The sequence below is a fragment of the Malaclemys terrapin genome, chromosome 6 (genome assembly GCF_027887155.1).
Source record: "Malaclemys terrapin pileata isolate rMalTer1 chromosome 6, rMalTer1.hap1, whole genome shotgun sequence".
Classification (NCBI taxonomy): Eukaryota; Metazoa; Chordata; order Testudines; family Emydidae; genus Malaclemys; species Malaclemys terrapin.
Genome location: NC_071510.1, coordinates 46489138 through 46511888, shown reverse-complemented (window position 1 = coordinate 46511888; position 22751 = coordinate 46489138).

The following is a 22751-nucleotide window of genomic DNA, read 5'->3' as shown; positions in this document are numbered from 1 at the left end:
GACACTGAAAGGAGGGGATTACCTTTTTAAATGAATATCATGGTTTGCACTCATTAGATCTCTGGGATTGTAGAAAAGAGATTTCTTGGGTAACTTGCTTGATATCAGTGCGGGATTCTTAGCCCACCCCTTGGTGGTTTTCCCTAGAAAACTCTGTGTAAAGCAGTACACTTCCCCTCTCCTGACACAGAGATGTTTGATCAGGTGGTAAATATGACTAGTGCTTAACTTTCCTTCTTTTTCTGTCTTTTGCAATCTGCCTTTCTATCCCACCCCTCCTGAGTTTAAAAATAAAACAACTATCACTTCACCATAAGCTGAGAAGGGAAGCTAGTGTGCTAAATAAGAAAATGAGAGGAGGGGTTTTTGCCTTCTTCTATATCAAAACAACAGATATTTTACCTGAAAGCAATAGTAGCTTCCTATCCCCACTTGCATCCACAGAGAGTCTGGATGTGTGAAGCACTCACCCATTGGCTGACATTTGGTGCCATTAGGCACAGCCGAGGCCAGCAGAAGCTAATTTACAGAATTGCTGGTGTGACAGTCAGCAGCTAACAGGAAATAAGGGGATAAGGGTATTGCTGCTGTATAAGAAACTTTAAGGAGTTCACAGGTAGGAGGACTTCTCCTTAGAGGTCTAAGCTAAAGGAGAAATATATCATTTGTAATTGCGTTTAGAGTCACTGAGTTTGAAGATCAGGAATGTCCACATTGTTAGAATCTTGTGCGGTGTTCCAGTTAATTTTGCAGAGAGTGGTGTTTTGCCCCAATTCTTATAAGGTACGACAATGAGGCCTCATTAAGGAGATGACAAATATGTTCACTTGTCTTGCTGTCATTATCCATCTTCAGGAACACTCTTTTCAATCAAGCCTGTGATATTGGGAAACTCTTGTTTCTCCCCATATCGAGGTTTTCTAGCACACCTTTATATGCATTAAGTCTACACAAGCCATAAAGCCAGTCCTTCCTTGAATAGAAAGTTATATCAGTATATCTCCCTGACAAAATGATTTCTTGTCCTCAGCCACCACCTCAGCAACCAACTTTTTACTTTGAAAATCTAGTTACTATAAATGTGCTCAAGAGTTTGAAACCCCTCTGTTAGTTTTACACCTTCAATTGAAAGTCCTGGGCTAAGTTATTTACCTACCTGCCAGTCCCTTCCATAAGCTTGAAAATTTACTCCATTCTGTTAAATAGAAATAAGTTAGATAAGAAATAAGATAAATAAGAAATTAAGGTTACACACTTCTGGGGATAATTGAATAACAATTTTAAAAACTAATTTGCAGAGATATTTGCAAATAAACATCTCAAGTGTGATTTGCTAATATTTATAGGATCATGCAATTTGCTAGTCACAAATATTCCTCCATCTGCCAGTGTTTGTTTAAATGTTGGTGAATGGTGGGAGTTTCACCAATGTATATCAGAAGTATTCTCTACGTTATCTAATATTCATAGTTGTCCTATTCCAAAGCTTCACTCATCCTTTTAAAGATCAGAAAATATATCATGTGACCACTCATGCCCCTTGAAATAAGGATGGTCAAATGGATAGGGGTAAGTGGGGTTCAATGCCTACCTCAGATATGGGCTTCCTATGCAACTTTGGGTTAAGTAAGGTAATCTACCTTGTTCCTCAGTTCCCCCTATCTGTAAAATAGGGATATTTCCCTACCTCACACAGGTGTTGCAAGGTTAAAATCCACTAATCATTGTGAGGTGCTCAAATACCATAGTGAAAAGGGCCATAAAAGTACCTTGTTCTATAGAATGGAAAATGGTTGAAGTGTGTTCATCAAAAGATAGAGGGGCTTGAAAGTCAAGACATCAATGCAAGGAAACTCAGATTCATCACATACGTCATAAATATGGCAGGTACTGGGCATTTCTGATCTGGTTTCTGACAAGAGGCATAGGTGCTGACTCCGGGGCTGGAGCACCCATGGGGGGAAAAAAATGGTGGGCGCTGAGCACCCACCAGCAGCCTCCTATTAGCTCTCCAGCACCTCCCACTCGCCACTGGGCCCTGCCGATCAGTGCCGCCTCCTCCCTCCCCGTGCCTCCCGCCTGCCATGATCACCTGTTTCGCTGCATAGAGGAGGCTCTAGGGGGAAGGGGGGAGGAGTGAGGACACGACGTGCTCAGGAGAGGGTGTGGAATGAGGCCGGAAGAGGTGGGATGGTGCAGGAAGAGGTGGTGTGGGAGTGGGGACTTGGGGGAAAGGGTGAAGTGGGGGTGGGGCGGGGCCTGGGGTCGAGCACCCCCCGGCACATTGGAAAGTCAGCGCCTGTGACAAAAGGTCAATGTAAGATCCCAAGAGGTCCAAAAAGCTGGACGTTAATAACCCATGGTCTCAAAATTATGAGTTTTTGAATTCTTTGAAATTCTTCAGTCAATTCTTTGAAAATGAAAATTTGAATTCTTCAGTCAATGTTTTCCTTATGAGCCAAAACTTTTCAAAATTTTAGTTCAGCCACCACTATTCATTAATTTGGCAGATCATATATATGTATAGTAACCTCTTCATTGTTATTAACATTCCATTCAAGGGTATTCTGAATTCTTGGCCTGCTCCTTGAAAAGAATGACCTTAAAATATACTATTTTTATCAGTCCCAAAAATGTCATTTAACCATTTCCATTTTTAATTATCACTATATAGAAAATAGAAAAAGAAAAGTGGCAGCAAGAACTTCAGAAATTACTATTTGCAGTACCATTGCTGTGCATGATATTTGCCAACAAATATTTACTAGTGCAAAGACACACAGACCCGCTATGAGAAACTGCAGAAGAATGAATATATATGGCAAATAGTTTGCCTAACTCAATACATACCTATTGAGAAGCTAGTTTCCTTTCAATTACTCATCTTACATAAGAAGAGTATCATTTCCTAGCCTTGCTTGCGTCTAGGAAATGCATGAACAAAGCCAGCTAAGCCTCTCTCCCATGGAACTTTCCTAATAGCACTTGAGGCACCCAGCTGCAAGACACAATGTCACATTCACTTAGGTTCAAACTACTGTAAAGAAGCAAATGGAAGTATTTGTTTTGCAAATTGCTCTTTAATTTCCAAGGTAGCCACACTTGATATAGTGACTGCAGATGGTATCACCTTGTTTTCAGTAAAGGCTGGAGCAAAAAACAAACAAACACAGATGTGCAAGATGACGGTTTCCCCATTTGAATCTGGTTTGCCCATGAATTCACTCAAATTCTAAGTACTTAGAGTGCTTAACTAGACACCCTTCCAAAAGGAAAATAAAAGGATAATCAGTTTTAAAATCTCAGCTATATACTGAAAATATAACCTGAATAAAAATCAGGTAAAATGCATAAGAAATTGCTGGGCAAGACTCTCAATCTATGTAATTCAGGAGGTTAGACTACATGACCATAATGGCTCCTTATGGCAAAATGATCTATAGTAGTATGTTATTAAGCCACCAAACTTGAGACACTTTGAAAGTGTCTGTCAGGACAGGAGGGTGAGGCTACAGTACATTTTACCCTTATCACCTGCCTGACACAGTCTGTTCTGGGGGATTAAGAGACTACAGGTAACCCAGATGATACAAAGTGGTTGCTTGGAGCCTTTCGGCCTACATTTCCTACATAGTCTTAATGATGGAATGCGGATACTATAAGTAGGTACCCTTCATCTCATCCTCTATTCAGTTTCTTTAGGGAAATAGAAAACAGGAAGTAACATCTCCCTGAAGACTTTGGCACGCTTTTCACTCCTTTTGCAGTCTTTTCAGTAGGAAGGGGAGACTTCTAAAGTACCCCACCAAAAAAGCACCATAGGAAGATTACTTAGAAACTATAAATCTATAATGCTGTTAGGAAAATTCATCAGGTGGATCCTGATATCTTCTCTCCAGTTCTGATGCATGTTGCACCCCTTCCTCCTTATTGTCTTTTATGAGTGAGTATGGGCTCTAGATGAGTCCTGGAAGTTGCATTATGATTTGGGTTCAATAAGCTATTTCTCATGTTCATTCTTTCTCTCTATTTTATATTATCTATATACACACACCCTTCTCCCCCATCCCAACATGTTGGAAGAACAGCACCCAATAGCAATGTTGCCATAATGAGGAAATGTTTATGTTTAATGCAGATTTGCAGTCAAATTAGCAAATGGCTACAGCTTTTGCATGCCATAATTTTTGGGAGCAGAAGTTGAAACACCTGATTTTCAGAGATGCTGAGCACTCAGAAGTCCCATTCACTTCACCTGGAGCTAGGGTGTTCAGTTCTTTTGATGCTCCCATTCCAATCTAACACTAATTCAAACTCTCTTGGAAAATGTCTTGCTCTCCCTATTTCACTCTGAACAGCAGAGTCACTCTAGCTCTGTTTACCACACAGTGTTTAGATTTTTTTTTTAATCAGGAAGGAGTGGGATTCTCAGGTGTCTGTGTACACAGCAATCAAAAGGTGATGCCTGAGTGGTTTAATCTGTCCCTGCTGGTTTAGTCATGCCCCTGACACACTAAACCTAGCTGTGCCTCAAAATACTTTGAAAAAGCCTAAATAAGCAGCCAGCCCCTTCACCAGGCCCCTGATTCTCCCTCTGGGAACAGTCAACCCTGAAAATATTCAAGGGGCTTGGGGTAATTAATTCTACATAATGCTCCAATTGACCCAATATGTACCTCTTGAGCCTAAACAAGTTTTTTAAAACTACAGCATAAATGCAAAAGATTATCCAGCTCCAGTCTTGCTCTAATATTGGCTTAAGAATGAGAAGAACTTCTAGGGCTTGTTTTGAATTGCCTTTCCCTTTTAGTGCCCTCAATTTTACACCTGGAATTAATTGTAGGCACAATTAATTGTAGATGTAAATAATGGCGGTTAGAGGTCTTACAACTCGATTTGCAAGTGCAAGCATTTGGAGACTCAGCTGCCATCACCTGTGTCTGCAGTCAATTGTAGGTATGAAATGGGAGACTTGGTTGGAGGTTTGTTTTTTTTTTTTAAATCTAGCCCTTAATACTTATACAATGTGAATGCTTACATATTAAATTTCTCTTATGAGGGTTAAATCAGAAGTGCAATTGTATTGGAGCTGAGTCACAGCTTCTTACTGTACATAGGATGTCTTAGATTAACATAATAGCCATCAGCAGCAGAAACATGTTCTAGTGACAGTTTAATTTAAAATCCTTATTCGGTAAGCCACCATTTATCCATGGTCAAAGTTCTCATCTTGTTCTTCCAGATATTTTTTCTTTTTACTCAGAATAGTTTCACTTTATTTTAAGGCCAATTAGTTTTCTATTTTAAAAAGACTACAGCACAATTGCTGATTCTATACCACACCAGCTGTGCTGGCCCTCAACCATTAACATACCATTGAAATCAAGGGAATGGAAGAAGGTACGTGGTACTTTTAGCAGCCCAGCAGGTGTGTTCTACCTAGTACATTCAGCTGCAGCCAGGCAGATAACTTGAGAAAGTTAGAGAGAAGTTGCTGATGATCAGTTGTTCATAACAATGTTTTAGTCCTTTTTATCAACAGCTGCCATGGTTCACTGTTTGGATTTGATCAGTGTGTGTTTTGGTATACATTTTGATCTTGAGCTGTACAGCTACACATGAAACTGTAAACGGATGTCCCAGTCAATTTTTCAAAACTTTTTCATTCTGCTTTCTGAAAGTAAATAAATGGTCTACACTTGAATGGGAAGGCCCCTCAAATGTCCATATTATCTTTTAACCATCATATTATCTTTAGTGAATGTATAACTCTGTGTGGAGTTCTGGTAGTCTGATATGAGTTTGTTACCCCATGTAGGCAGTAGCCTTGCAAAGGTTATTGGCAGAGGGTTTTTTGTTTTTTTAAGTTGCAATGTAAGATAAACATCTAAGGCTGAGATTGGTCTAGGGTTTGATCCAGAGAAAAGGTTCCCATCAGACCTTTAATGTCTCAACCTGGGACATTCTGCTTCTATTGAAGTCACTGGCAAGAATCCCATTGTCTTCACTGAAAGTGGATTAAGCCTAAACGTGATTAGAGGGAACTTCAGCAATGTTTGTGTTTTTAACTTTTATCTTCTCCCGCTCTTGCCCATTTTCATAGTTCAGGGGATATAGTCACCCAGAATGATAGACTTTTTGCTCCATTGAGATGCCCTGGCATGTGCTCTGCTATTAAAATGAGTACTACTGTACAGCAAATAGACCAGCACTGGAGCATTAGGGAATAAGGCAGCTGTGGTGCTCAGCCCTTCTGAAATCAATCTCTTACCATCTCTGTGCCTTACTTTCTTCATCATTAATTGGGAATAGTAATATTCCACTTCCTCACTGGGGAATTATGATACTTACTGTACTGACTGTAAAGCATTTTAAGAGCCTCTGATGGCATGCACTATATACATGTAAAATAATACTACTGTTTACCGAGCCCCATTTAAGAACCTTTTAAGGTTTCCTCAAATCCTGCTCCCCCAACTGCCTTTCTCCATCCCAGAAGTGAATCTTCCTCTTCCCAGCAGGGCCCTAGAGCTCTCTCTTCTTTTACAAACACTCCTGGTCATCCTCTCCCCCATCAGGCTGCCCTTCCATTTACTTGTTACGATATAATGGATAGCACAGCTGTTGAGCTTAGAGTCGGCATCTGCATTCATATTTCTAGCACATTCTGTGATTTCGGCAATCAGAGGTGCCTCAGAATTCATGTCATTCCATTGACCAAGAAAGTCTCCACGGTGCACAGTATTTGCACAGAGCCTGAGCTGCTGTAATGGGAATGATACAAGTAAAGGTATCAGGGCAAGGGAAACAGAGAGAGAAAAAGCAAATTTATCTATGGAAATTGCAGGATTGGATGGTAAGGATGAGTGGCTTGTGTAAGGAATTTGATGTCAAAGGAAGGGAAGAAATAAGTGAATGGGTTAAGAAGAGAAAAGGAAAGAAGTATTCAGATTATTAGAATCCAAACTTTTTTGGGTTTATCCAAATCAAACCTTTTGTAGTTCATCCATTTCTAGAAATCGTGTGTAGTGACTGGATGTTAGTGTACTATATATGTTGGTGCTAGTCTTAAATGAAATGAAGGAGTTCTCTTAGTTAGGGATAAGGAATAACATAGAACAGACTGAGTACAGTTAGCTGTATCATATGCTGTTTACCCCAAGTTTTTAAAATGTTTATAAGTTTAAGCAAGGAGAATTAAGCAAGTGACTAGTTTCAATCAATTGCATCCCTTTATTTGCGTTCAGATCCTTTTTAGGGGGCACAGCTGCCTGCTTCCCCATCCCTCCTGCATAACTGCAAAGCTCCCTGGTGATGTAAGCAATGTTTTGATATGGCAGAATCCCAATTGTGTGTGAGGCCAAGAGCTTAGTAGGATTCAAGAAAGAACTAGACATTTATATGGATAATGAGAACATCAACCATTACATTAGATAGGATAAAAAAATTAAACGAATAAAGCCTGATTCTTCAGAACTGAAAACAACCAACCCCTAGCTGAATGGAGGTTAGGAAGAAACTTCCCTTGTAAGTAGGTTACACTAGGAGTTTTCTTACACCTTCCTCTGAAGCACCTAGTAGTAGTCAATGTCAGAGACAAAATACAGTATTCAATGGGCTGCTAGTCTGATGCGGCATGGCAATGCGTGTCTTTCTGTGTTAATGTTTAATCTCGAGCTCTATAGTGCATCTCTGCACTGAAGTTTGAGGCAGTTTGTCACTTTCAACAGAATGAAGCAAACTGTAACTGGGAAAATTCTCTTAATGTAGGTCAATTAAGACAATAAAGTCCTTGTGAAGAGAAAAAGCCTGAGAATAAATGTGATGAAAGGAAAAACCCCCACCGTATTTACAGTGAGTTTCTATCTGTTGTCTACAAAGGCAAACCAGTCCTTTGAGGTTTGTTTTGTATGCTTGCTGTTAAGAAGTCCCAAGACCATCCTGTTGCCCATTATAAACAACTGGAGATTAGAAACAAGATAGACAACAAAGCCAATAACGCAGCTTTTAGCTGAAGCTCAGCCTGGACGTGAACTAGTTTATTTTTCCATTTTAAATACAAATAAAAATCATTAGTTTTGTAAGTTTTTCCCATGATTTCTAATAATTGTAATGAAATGACGGTACAAAAGCTTTGTCATTATTATTTTTTTGCTCCCTCTAAAGAAGAGTGAGGTCAAAGCAAATGAAACCACAAGACTCATATAGCTCCAGGAAGTGCTTGCATAAGGCTTATTTATCTTTTAACTAACATTTGTTAACCATGGATTAGTGGAACAGCCTCTTGTAATTATGGTTGCTATTCAATTTGTGGCTATCTGCATGAGGCCAGTGAATCTTTAAATTGCAGGCTGACCACCCCAGAGCACAAAGATTGAATCAGCCACATCTCCTAGGCACCACATTTGGATGATTATCCCAAAAGATGACATTCTACACACACACACACAACAAAGAAGATTTATGCTTCGAGCTTCAGAGTCACTTTCTGTCCCTGTAGTGGTTTCAAGGTCAATAAAACCAGGGTGGCCCCAGACATAACGCTTTCCATTTTAGTAGACTGGGAAGTGGCTGGCTAGGACAATCCTTGTTTACCATCTATTATCCTGATGTCCACCTTAGATTTCTTTAGTTAGACTGCAGTAGAGGAGTTAGGAAAGTGACTCAGAGAAAAGTGTTCCTTGAACAGTTTTTTTAAGTGTTTTTTAAATGTTGAAATATATAAAACATTTAATGCTTTCTTATGAGAATAGATAGGAACAAGATCTTAATACAAAGTTATACTTGGCAAGAGGAGAGAGATGTGTATGAGTGTACCTACATATTGGGAGGTAGGGGAAAATACTACGCCGGATCCTCAGCCAGTATAAATATGTATAACTCCATTGGCTACAACACACAACAACATTTCTACATTCTATGGGCAGATCTGGCCCATAGGATGTAGGAGAGTTTTTAACAATAGCATTTTAACTCAATACAATTTTAATTTTTCATTTATAGTTCTCAATTTATTTTGATTCAAGTTTTCTTTTTAAAAAGCAAACACATGGAATTCATATCCCGGGAGTAAACTAAACTGCCCTTGCTATGGTCTGTTCTCTTGAAACCATAGCACAATAGGAACTTACTATCTCTAATATAATTAGGGTGACCAGATAGCAACTGTGAAAAAATGGGACAGAGATGGGGGGTAATAGGCGCCTATATAAGAAAAAGCCCCTAAAAACAGGACTGTCCCTTTAAAAACAGGACAACTGGTCACCCTAAATATAATATAAAATTCACACTTTATAATGGCTAACAATGTTATCCTAGAAATTTTAAACTTCTGACTAGGATTAAGGAGACAAGAAAACGTTTCCATGATTTCCTGTTTTGTTTCTCAAGACTTTGTACAGATAAGAGGCTTTTGCTATATATTGACCTTTATCATAAGACTGTTAAGGAATTGTAGATCGAATCACCCCTTCTGTTGTAAAACCCATGGGTGGGTGGGTGGGAGCTCAGGGAAAGGAAACTACCCTTGTGGAGCTTCCCTAATGGAATTCTTCATGGATCCAGCCCACAAACCCCCTGGATCCAAAGGGATCCACAGGCATCCAAAGATATTCATACAAAGGCTCTGTGCTTCCATGAGGGTTCTGATACACTAGTGCCTCCCTATCCTCCCCTGCAATATGACTTCAATGGAGCTGTGCCACCAAGGTCTCCCCATGCTAGACATGCCTCCAGGACTTCACTTAAAAGGCCCATAAACAAAGAATACAGCTTCAGTCTGAGAACCTCCATGGGACATCCTACAAACCTACCTTTAGCTCCCCATCCACCACACAGATCCTGTTCCTGTGGGGTTTTCTATGGGGCTTAGGTAGGTAGGGAGGACAGAGCTGCAGATCTCAGAGCTGTGAACTGACCCTACTTCAGCATATGGATTATAAATGAGTATGCAATTTCAGACAAATCTTGTTTTTCAGGAATTGGGATTTTTTTTTAATTTATTCTCATTTATGAATTACCCTTTGGGTTAGAATTTCTTTCTTATCAGCTCCAATGTGACATTTTTTAAAAATTGATTAAAAAATAAATGTTGGCTGCCTGAATTCTTGGATAGTGGAAAAAAGAGAAACTAGAATTGTTCCCCAGATATGAATTTTTTTGTTTGTTTTTGTTCATTCAGATAACTCAAAAAGACAACTTTTTTTTTAAAAAAAAGGTTCTAATGCTCAGGAACAGTCATCAGTGGAGGACAAATGCCCACATCTGGGGTTTGGCACCAGTTTGACCCAAATCAGTTTTTAAACTGATTTAGTTAGACGAGTGCAACTTTGTATGTAGACAAGGCCATTTACTGGTAGGGTGGTATTTTCAAAAGCACACAGTGTTGGCTTGACTCTGCTCTCATTGAACTCAGTGGTTTCACTGACCAGAGTTAGGCCGCTACTTGAGCTCTTTGGAAAATCCTATTGTAATCAGTTAGGGTCAGGGAATGTATCGTTTACTGAGTTGTCATGCACCCCTTTCATGCTGTATATGTCCATTATTATATTTTGGTAGCACCCATATAGCCCCAAAAGAGGTTTGGGTCACCATTGTGCTGGGGACTGTATAAACACTGATAAATAGACAGTCCCTTCTCTGGGTCCCAGTCCTATACCATGACCCACGTGGGAGCAGCAGTCCACCCACGTACTATCAATTATAGAACCATGGCCTAATTATTTGCATATGTAATAAACCTATAAAGCCAAAAGAAACTAATAGAAAATTCCCCCATGTGCATTGTGGACAAGCGATGATCGCAGTGGTAACTATAAGAACTTAGAGTTGCCTGAGTTTTGAGGTATGTAACATTTTTTAAAAAAAGATCCTCAAAGTGGCACGTCCCCTAAGGTGTGTGTCTAAGGGTACGTCTACATTTGAGCTAGTTGTGTAAAGACATAAGCTCACAAGTTTTGATCAAAGTAATGCACTAAAAATAGAAGTATAGTGATGGCAGCGGGAAGGGCTAGCCACCTGAGTAAGTATGTAGGATCCCGGTCTGGACTGTACTTGCAGTGCCTAGCTCATCCCACTGCCCATACTATGGCAGCTACACTGCTATTTTTAGCCTGCTTGCTCAATCAAAGCTACTGCGCATACATCTACCTAGAAATTACACCTCCAACTCAAGTGTAGACATATCCTAAGTAATGCCTCATGGTGAACCTTAAACTTTTAAAAAGAATATTGAGCCAGATCCTCAGAGGGTGTAAATCAGCATAACTTCATTGAAGTGTGAGGATCTGCCCCCCCCCCCCCGCATTTATATAATATACTATCTACATTCTGTATTTCTCATCGTCACTTTTTTATTCAGACAAAAAAATCATTACACTGAATTTGAATGGATTATGGTCCTTTGTTGTTTGATGGATTGTGGCCTTGTGTTACTCTGTTCCTAGCATGTATCTAGGTACTTGAAAAATCTCTTCTCTAATGACAAGGATCAGTTTTCCCTGATGAGTTTGGGGTACTAAGACATCACTTTGTACAGAAAGTAAGTAAACCTGGCACTGCAGAGCTCTCAAGTCACTACTATATCTGGAATTTGACAGGTCTGTCCATTGGTCAGACCTGCATCTACTACCCACCTGTCATGTGGGGAGTGGGAGATATAGATGGTCACATCCTCAGATAAGCTATACTTTTTCTATACAAACTGGGGCAGAAGAGGAGAAATAAGAGGTGTCTTTCACATCTTCTTAGCCAGCTTAGCAAAAATATGATGGAAGGGTGCTGAAGTCCTAGTCATCTTGATCTAGGTACTGAGGGATCCTCACCCTAGTGAATACTTGCATGGGGAAAAACTCAAGTCCAGCTGTACTAACACAGTGTATGGTCTGAGCACAAGAGCATGCTTCCTGGGAGTAGTATTGTTAAGTGACCCACTGATGTCAATTTGTGAGTTTAAGATTTTGTGGTAGTTCACATGTGAAATCTGATTTTATTCAGAAAGGGCACAAGAAATACCTGGGGGAAATAATTTTAAAATAGCCAGTTAAAGTCAGAGTTTCAGATCAAGATATTTTACTTTAAAATACATCAGCTCTTTTGAAGACGCCATAAATTCTCATGATTGAAAAACGGAGTTCCAAAAGATCCAGTCTTTGGGTCTCAACAAAAAAAAAAAAAATCTCAGTTCCTTGAAACCAAATCATTAATATTATTCCAGTTCCCAGCTTCATAAGAGCTTCCTCAGTTTCCTTTACAGTCTCAGTCTGTGTCTTGAATATTCCAATTCCTGAATCCTCTAGTTCTGCTCATTTGCAAATTCTGGCTGATGTATGACATCTGGATTCAAAGGAAGGAATATTCTGCTGGTGACTGACTTGCTGATGAACAGTTCTCTTTCAATTCTTCTTTTCCATTTATGCTGTGTTTCCTTCCCCTTCAGTAGCACAGAAAATCCTTCTTAGTTTTCCTATGCTTATTTTATGCAAAATTTAAAACAAAGAGAGAGTTCATAAGTAAGCTATTTTGATTTATCAAAACCATTATAATTATATCAAATATTAAAACTGTGGAAAGCATTACAAATGCTACATTTTCTCTAAATCAGAATAAAATCACTGGCAGCATTATCTAGTGATGTTGACAGGTGCACATTAGAAGCAAACTTGCAGAGCATTTGCAATTATTCTGTTACAGTATATTACTATCTTAAGAGTATAGCATACATAATACACAATGCTGGACACTGAGTTTCACTGTAATCAGCAAACAAATGACTTGTGTTCTGCATTTGGATGGGTACACAGCCAGCTTGCAGATTATTATAGGAAACATAGGACATGAGAAGAACATTGTTTTCTGACCATGAAAAGACCACACACACAGTCCCATGTGGAATGCACACTGGACCATCTTCAAAAACAGAAGTTGCATTCTCTGTGTTCACTGCCTAGTTTAATTAAATATAGGCACTAAATGCGTTGGCAGTTTCAAACTAAAATGCTGTTGTTCTACCAGTGAGTTCCTCATTGTAGTGCATTCTTTGAAAAAAAATCTATTATTTTTAAAGTTCTGTTTATTAAGGTTTTATAGAGGCTCACAAAAGAAGCTTCTGATATAAGGAAGAAACTTGAATAACAAACGAAACAATTACAGCATAAAAAGACATTCACAAGACTTACATTTCTTAATCTCAGCTAGGTGTCGGGGAAAGGGTCGTGTTATAAATTTAAGTGGTTAGTGAATAACTGAGTGGTGTTTTCTGTTTACAGTCCCATTTATTAATGGCAGCCTTAAGCACAAGTAGATGCTCATTCTGATACTACAGTGGATGTTCATCAGCTGGGGCTTGCTTAGTCCAACTAGCTGTCTCTGGCTTCTTCCTTCAGAAGACTTTTTTTCTTTCCTGCTCTTGAAAACAGTCTCTGACCAGGGAACCCCTCCTGGTTCCTTCTTGGGGTTACTTTTTAGTCCTTCCTTAAACAGGAATCCCAGGCTCTTCTCTTTGGCATGAGGCTGTATTAGTCAGTTCCACACTTTCTCCTTACCCAGAAGTCTCCCCAGCTCTGCTCCTTGGAACTGGGTTCTGTTAGTCAGATTTTCTAGTCCTTCCTAAGTGGGAGTTCTCAGCTCTCCTCTCTGGAGACTGTGACAATCAGGGTCCAAACTCCCCAAGGGGAAAATAGGGGGTCTGAACCCCAAAGAATAAGCAGTTGAATCAACTGATTGTATACGTTGTTGTGCTATAAAAAAATGTTATGGTCTTTTATGAAATCTTGTAATGTTCTAACCTTAATGATCATTATGAGCTATGTATACAGACAGTGATTATGAATTAATGTATTTGTGTATACAGAAAATTGTGCTCATAATTGGTGATGCATTCTGGCAGGGAGGCAACCAGCTAAAACTTGTTCCAAGCACCTAGCATCGTACAACCTAGGAAAAGACAAATGCTGGTCCATTAGAGTTATTAAGAAGACTTTAAAACATCCTGATTAGAACTTCCCCACCCTGAATAACCATGAGTCACCATGCTGGTGGAAGGGGAAGAAAAAGCCCTTTTTAAGAATGAAGCTTGAAACTGATGTCTTCGTCCGGAAACTGAGGGACAGTCACTTGGCAGGTTCTGTCTGTGATATGTTGGATCCCCCCCTAAGCTAGGGAAACTGTTCAGAGGCATTAGGTAACTTGTATTAGAAAGGGGATTTTATCTAAATTGAAATTGTGAAGCCTGAAGTTGCATCTTTGTTTTTATTTTCTGTGTCCCTTGTATGTTTGCTTTCCCTGACTATTTCATCTTTGAAACTATGATTTTCCTATTAAACTTTGTTTATTTTTACCACAAGCAGGTCTCTGTTGTGCAAACTGTGTGGAGTAAGCTGGTGTCTAGGCTGGTTCCATGATTTTGGGGGTGATGAACCACAGGGGAAAAGTCCAAGTGTCTGGTAGATAAGAACTTGGGGAGGGAGGATTTGGGAAGACTCAGGACTGGAAGGACTCATGTCACCCACCAAGTAGTAATTATTCTGGTGGAAGCTAGAGTGAGACCTTTTGCTTGTGGGCAGGCTACTGGTGTCAGGATTCTGAACCAATATTGCATAGCATAAAGGCACCCAAGGTTACAGGGCAGGAGGTGACAAAACCCTTTGCTCATCTGCACAATAGTCAAAACGTCAGAGACAAGTTGTTGATTATCACGCTGTGAGGCCTTTACCAGCTTCTCCCTGAACTGACCTCTTATCCTTAGACTTCAGGCTTCCCAGCAGGCCAGCATTTCCCAGCTGGCAGCTGCTGGTGTCTGCTCTGCTATCAGACAGAAGGCAGCCATTATGTTGGTCCCCGTCTCCAAGGCCAGAAGGAACCAGTGTGATCATCTAGTCCAGGGGTAGGCAACCTTTCAGAAGAGGTGTGCCAAGTCTTCATTTATTCACTTTAATTTAAGGTTTCGCGTGCCGGTAATACATTAACATTTTTTAGAAGGGGTCTCTCTCAGTGTATATTATATAACTAAACTATTGTTGTATGTAAAGTAAGCAAGGTTTTCAAAATGTTTAAGAAGCTTCATTAAAAAATTAAATTAAAATGCTGATCTTACGCTGCCAGCCTGCTCAGCCCGCTGGGTGGGGGGTGGGAGGTTTAGGGCAGAGGGCTGGGGGGGACTCAAGGTCAGGGCAGAAGGCTGGGTGTTGCGGGGGTTCAGGGCAGAAGGCTGGGTGTTGGGGGGGACTCGAGGTCAGGGAAGAGGGCTGGGGTGTGTGTGGAAATGCAGGGCAGAAGGCTGGGTGTTGGGGGCAACTTGAGGTCAGGGCAGAGGGCTGGGGGGGTGTAGGGCAAAGGGATGGGTGTGTGTTGGGGTGCGGGGGTGCAGGGCAGAAGGCTGGGGTGCTCGGCTCGTGGGGGTGCTCCCAGCCCCCTGCCCTGAGCAGCTCATGGGAGGGATATGACCTGTTCCACCCCCTTCCCCCAGGCCCGTCCCTACCTCTCTGCCTGCTCTACGGAGCAGCGAGCACGCTGCCGCTCGGCTCTGCTCCTCTGGGAGGAGGGGCTGGAATGCACCATGTTGTGCGAAGAAGCGGGAGAGGAGGGAAGCTTGGCTGCCGCAGGATCAAGCTTCTATCTCCTGCCCCCGCATGGGGAGAGCGGTGGGCGGGGAGGCTGAGTGGGGTGAGGGGGTCCCCCATTTCTTCCCACAGCTTGGTGCGTTCCGGTCCCTCTGCCCCTCCTCCTCTCAGTGGGCAGCAGCGTGCCACTCAGAATCGGCTTGCGTGCCGTGTTTGGCACACATGCCATAGGCTGATGACCCCGATCTAGTCTGACCTCCTGTATAACACAGGCCATAGAACTTTCCCAAAATAATTCCTAGAGCATATCTTTTAGGAAAGCCTCCAAACTTGATTTAAAAATTTGTCAGTGATGGAGAATCCACCATGACCCTTGGTAAATTGTTCCAGTGGTTAATTACACTCATTCCTAAATATTTAGGCCTTATTTCCCACCTGAACTTTTCTAGCTTCAATTTCCAGCCATTGGATAGTGTTATCACTTTCTAGGCTAGACTGAAGAGCCCATTATCAAATATTTGTTCTCCATGTAGGTACTTAGACTATAATCCAGTTCTCTCTTAACTTTCTCTTTGTTAAAATAAATAGATTGAGTTATTTGATTCTATCACTATACGGCTGTTTTCTAATCCTTTAATAATTCTTGTGACTCTTCTTTGGACCCTCTTCAAGTTATCAACATCCTTCTTGAATTGTGGACACCAGAACTGGACACAGTATTCCAGCAGCAGTTGCACTATTGCCAAATAGAGGTAAAATATCCTTTTTTGAGGTAGGTGACTGGAATGGCATGCAATATTTGAGGTATAGGTGTACCACGAATGTATATAGTGGCATTATAATGTTTTCTGTCTTAGCTCTTTCCTTATGGTTCCTAACATTCTCATAGAGCCAAACTATCTGTGAGCCTGGAGGTATTTATTCTGGTCTTTACACATTCCTAGTAATCAGGCTATGCCTGTTTTCAGCTTATGGACTCTCATTTGCGCAACATCAATGGGCATGACTTTCCACAGGTTTTCTGAGGTGCAAGGAGAGAGTTGCCCTGTCTACAGGGTGAACAGTAGCTTTTTCCAACTTGACAACTCCTGCACAAGCCCTTATTCTCTTTTATAAGCATGCATCCATACACATACCATGTCAGAATTTGGTATTGAAAATATATGTGGTTTTAGTCTGCTTTGTGTCTTTCATCACTGGTAACAGCAGCACCACAAACCATTTGAGCCTGAATGAAAGAAGCCAAAAGCCACTCTAACAATTTTACATTCCTACATCTTTATCGTGTCCATTAATTGGAGGCTGTTAGTAAAACAATACTGTGTACATTATTTAGGAACCAAGTTTAAAAAGGACTCATTAGCTGACAAATGGTTAAAGGAAATAATTTGGTGGTTAAAATAAATAAAAAGACAAGCAGGTAGTTTAGTCCTGCGTTCTGTAGTTGGCAGTAAGTGGATCACTACCATTTTGTAAAAGGTCTTCCATGTGGGAGAGTGAGCTCACTTCCTAAGGAAATTACTGCAGGGGGTATCTGCAAGACAAAACCAGGCACTTTGTACATCTACAATTCAAGATTTCTTTGGTTGCAGTTAACACTGAGTCAGACAAATTATGCATATTTACATTCATATTTACTGTATTATCTACGCATACTCAAATATGTAGCTGCCTTGAACAGCTACCTTTGATAGCATTTAGCAGTCAGTACAACACTTAGTTCTAGGTACAGAGCGTTGTACATTAAAGTTTTACTTTCTTCTAAAGCAGGATATTTAAGTGTTTTTAAAAAAATCTGGAAAGGGAGTGCTTCATAGTATACTGCTAACTGCAGTGAATAAGCAGGATATACAGAGAGATTTGTTTAATCAAAAGGCAGGCAGATTTTGAGAGTTTGATTCTTACTTACGCTAAGGCTCCTTTCCACTGCTCTGGCAGCACAAAGGGGGCTAAATGTACATGTATTTTAAGGCCCCTTTATCCTGCCAGAAGGTAAAAAGAGGCCTAAGTGTAAATGAGAAGCTGGCCCTTGGAGAATATTGAGTTTTGTCTTTGTGGCTTTTTTGAAATTGGCTAGTGACTTAACATTTTGTTTTGATATTTTGAAACTTGCTATGATCAAGCTGCTATCCAAGATTTATATAAATGTAATGAAGCCAGGAGATATTTTAAGTGGTTCAAAACAATGGTAACTGAACAAACATGAAATAATTTTACATGAATAATTTTTGTAGGTTGCTGGTCAATCTGATAAGACTACAGCTACCAAACCTTTCATAGGAGATTAGTTGTGAAAATGAACTTCTTAAAGAAGTCCCAGTGAATAGGTACATTCACCAAGAACCATCTTAGGAGAAAAGTGTTTTTCACAACCAATTCTTGCTTTCTGTTTTGCATATTATCTTTGCAAGCACTGCATTAACAATTTGCACACTCCTCACATGCTGAGTGCACAGCCTGAATGATTCCTTAACGTAGGAGCAGAAATTCACGTTGATTAAATTCATTCAAACTCCTTGACATGAAAATGAGTGTTATAAAAGAGTGCTGAAATGGAATGATTCAAGTAGTGTTACATTCACAATTTAATTCCTTGAGCCTGCCTATTTCCTCTGGACTTATTCACTTCTGAAATCCTTCAATGCCCCATGTAGGCCAATACAGAAAACAAATTAACTTGAGGACTGAAGTGAACTGGTATTCAGGCACACCTGAAAATACTGGCACAGGTAGTAAACCTACTGTGAAGTTCTATGGTCAGTAAAATAGGAGTCTGCAGGCAAACAGGAGACTGATCAGCACTGTGCCTAATTTCTGTAACCATTATGCAACATGAGTAACCAAGTGTAACGACATCCTGTGCCCCTTCTCAGGCACAATGCACTGGATGAAGGGATCGGGCAGGAGCGGGAAGTAAGGGTATTGTCAATTTCTGATTGTACTAAAACTTAAGAATCACATTTTGTGGTATAGGAGGAAATGTATAAAACTTGTCATTTCTCCCTCCCCCCCCCCACCCCCATTCCCATTATCACTCAAATCCTAAAACAAACACTTTCATTATATTAATAAGGACAATGGTCCCATCAGAGGAATGTATGTGTGAGAGGGGGGAATTGTTTTGTTTTTTGTACTGGTAGTTTGTAGTTACAATCAAAAATCCCTCAAATAAGTTTCAGAGATATGTGGGATTTAAGTACATTTATAGTATATAAGATGCTCACGTCACCATGCTTTTGACATACTTGTTAACTATATTTCCTGGTGACAACAGACCCTCTTCTTCCTGGATCAAGATCTGGCCACAATACTCATCACCTCTAGTCTGATTTACACTAACCCATTGTCTGTGGGGCTAAAAATGGAAGCAACGGAGAAGCTTCAATTTGTATAAAGTGTGGGAGTCCAGGACCTCAACTGGGTAGGCCACTATGAACACATCACTCTGGTACACTGTAACAGGTCATGCTCACCACCATGGCATTTCCTGCTGGTTGCTCCAGGAATTAGCTCTGTCCATCAGCAGGGCACCCTCTTCTTGTGGTGTCTCACTCTCCATCACTGCTTCTCCACAGTCTCCGCTGTCTGTGGGGACCCACATCGCTCCCAGACCATGGTGTCCTCTTCAGGGCACAGCCCTCCGGCTGTGTCCCAACTCCATCATCTCCCCCATTCCTGGGGAACTGGCAGTCCTTCGCCCAGCCTGTCGCCGCAGTGGAGAACTGCAGCCCCTAGTCCAGCCCCTCACTCAGGGGCAAACTGCAGTCCTTTGGCTGGCCATTTCCCTCAGCAGCCATGGGATAAAGTGGGAGGCCAGGCCTGGGCCCCCATCCAGGGACCTTATAGCTGGAAGCTGCTCACTGATTCTCCTTCCCCTCTCTGCCACTACCTGGTTTTCATGGGCCACTTCCCCATAGCCCAAGCACCTACTCAGCCCCTGTATCAAGGCCTTAGTCTGGTACTCAGCCAGGCTAGAGCTCCACTTGCTCCCCTGACCCTGCCTAGCACTGCTCTGTCCTAGGTACTTCTCTCTACAGGCAGCCAGTCCTTTCCCTTCAAGCTCCAGGGAGAGACTCAGCTCCTCTCTGCCCTGAAGCCCTTCTTATATGGCCCAGCCTGGTCCTGATTGGCTGCTTCTAATCCTTCCTCTGGTTGGCTGGGTTTTGTGCAGCCACTCCAAGGGCTGCTATTAACCCTTTGCCAGCCAGTGATGGACATTTACCTTGTCACACACCGTCCCCCTTAAGACCACACACTGGGGAGGGTCTACCTCCCCAGCTTCTCCCGCAGCTGGGCCCGTAGGATATCGCACTCCTGCCGCAAGCTCTCCACTGAGAGGATCAACCTGCTTTCCTCTTCCAGGGTCTGGATTCCTACCATAGCCTGTCTCACTCCCCCATCTGTTTGGGTCTTCACCATGGCCTGTCTCGCCCTTGCATGGAGTCCCTTATATATCTGTGGCAGAGGGGCCCCAGACAATCTCCCTTCTAGGGCCTTGGTTCTCACCACCCCCTCCTTTGGGGCAGTCTTAGATCAAGCCCAATCCTCTGGCCTCCACCTCCCTCTCTGGGGGCAGTGCCATCTTAAATGGCCCTTGTGGCAAAGGAAGCATCTCCTGTACCTTCCTTTGGCCACAGCCCTCCCACAGTTTGTTTCAGGCTTAGCCCTTTGTTAGGGGCTAGGCTGGGCCCTGTGAGTCCCATGGGGGCACTCCCTCTTCATGTGCCCAGGCTCCCCATAGGCCCAACAAGTTTGGGGCCCACCTGTTGACTTCACAGGGGGCACTCTCCCTGTTCCCTCCTTTTCCGAGTGGATCCTCTGTGCTCCATCCCAGTAGGGGCACTCCCATTTGTAGTGTCCCTTTCGCTCACAAGCATAATAGTCTTTAAGCCCTGGCATCGGCCTCCAACCCCAGGTGCCTGGCCCCAATGAGGTCCATGCAGCCTGTCCCAAAGCAGCTGGAACAGTCCCCATTGCTGTTCAGCAAGCCAGGCCACACAAGCCCTCCAATAATGGGCCACCCCCATTTCTCCACCCTTAGTGTCTCATCTCTGCAGCAAGCAATAGTCCGACCATCCTCGCTCTCCCCATTGTAGCAGGGGGTAGGTGAGGGGTGGGAGAGACTGGGTGCCTGCATTCTCCACCACAACTGTAGTCCTTTTGGCTGGCCACTTCCCTTGGCGGCCAGTGGGGCAAAGGACCCTATAGTTGGCAGCCACTCACTGCCTCTCCTTCTCCTCTCTTCCACTACCTGCTTTCCCTGGGCCACATCCCCATACCCCCAGTACCTACTTGATCCCTGTATCAAGGACTCAGTCTGGGAGCCAGCCAGGCTGGAGCTCCGCTTGCTCCCCTGACCCAGACCTGCTCTGCTCTAGGTACATCTCTCTACAGGCAGCCAGTCCTTCTCTCTCAAGCTCCAGGGACAGACTCAGCTCCTCACTGCCCTGCAACCCTTCTTATAGGGCCCAGCCTGGCCCTGATTGGCTGCTTCTAAGCCTTCCTCTGGTTGGCTGGGTTCTGCGCAGCCGCTCCAAGGGCTGCTATTAACCCTTTGCCAGCCAGTGATGGGCAGCTACCCCGTCACATGCACCAATCTCTCCACTGACCTTGGTACTGATCTTTAAAGTAATTGATAGTGTCTCCTTCCAGGACTTACAATCATGTAGCTCACAAAGCTAAATACCACCATGAAGTTGAAATAAACGTTCTCCATCGAGGCAGCTTGGCTGTGGAATGAGCTCGCAGAACAAATCAGAATAATCCAAAGCCCTACCACCTTTAGAACATGCTACAGCATCCTCTTATTTAATATTAAGCTTTCTCAGTATAACTAGAATGTTACTTAAAATGTGAATAGATATATGTATATAAAATCATGCCAACATTTAAAAAAACATATTATTTGAGTCTCTGCTTGGGATGTATATAAAAAATCTACTCCTTGAGGGCAGACAAGATAAATGAGCATTGCTAGATGTAAAGGGTAGGGTTATGCAATCCTATGTCAATCATTAACTTGCTACTAGGATATACAATGGTATTGAATAAAGTATGGTGAAGATGCAGCCAGATGCCATAGCAACAGTGAGATATGATCTAAAGACCAATGACTCTTGGAACCAAAAACACTGCCAACTCCCAATATGTTGGCCCCCCATCTATTAAGTGCCACTTCAAGTGGAATTCCCATTGACACACTAAAAACAACTCTCACCTTTCAGTGTAAGAAATTTGCATTTGATCTTAACATTATTCATTATTGATGTCAGGAACTCTATATTATTGATGCAGGGACTGATGGTTGGCATCTATGCAACCAGAGATAATAGTACTGGAGATGTGCAACTATAATCCTGATTAGCTGCATAAGAACACATGATCACTCCCAGGCAGACCATTTGGAAAGTAGTGGATCTAGGATATTGCAATTGGGGTGAATGGGGCAAGAATGCAAAGAAGTAAGATCTTATAAAAAAAAATGACAGAAAGTGAATTGCACAATAATTAATGCTTTACACACACAATGCTCTTTGAGATCCTAACTGTGGTGTTGTTTTTTAATTAGTTTTAGTGTCAGTGAATAAGCATTAAAGCTAGTCTGTTCAAATGGTCCTAGGCAGTGAATGTGGGACTAAAGGATCCAATGGATTATTAATGGCATACAGAGACTTCCATGTCTAGGTCACCAGGTTGAGATTGGTAGCAAACTGGACCTATTCTGTTGACAGAAGATTTTCACCAGCATTGAATTCAGTTTTGTAAAAGCAGATAATATAAGCACATGTCATAGATCCAGTGCCTTCTAGGGCACTTAGGTGCTACAGTAATACAAATAATAATTTAAAAAAACATTTTCTTGTTGGTTTTCTATGCCACTTGAATTGATTGCCTGTTTACTAGATGTGAGGGGAAATACTTCGGACTATCTTTCTATGGACTCATTTTCTTCTTTTTGTTTTTGTTTTGTTTTGTTTCTATGTGCTTACATTGTTAATAGTACCATGCCACCCAGGAATTAACATTCAGCAGAAGATTCCTTTAACCCTGTAAGTGTTACTACATCTGGGCTCAGTGAGGGATAGTGTCAACTTTAAAGACTTCTATTTTTGTCTCTGCTTGACCTACTACAGAAATGTTCTGATATGAATAAGCAGAGTACAGATATTCTGCATTATCACAAGGATGTCCTCC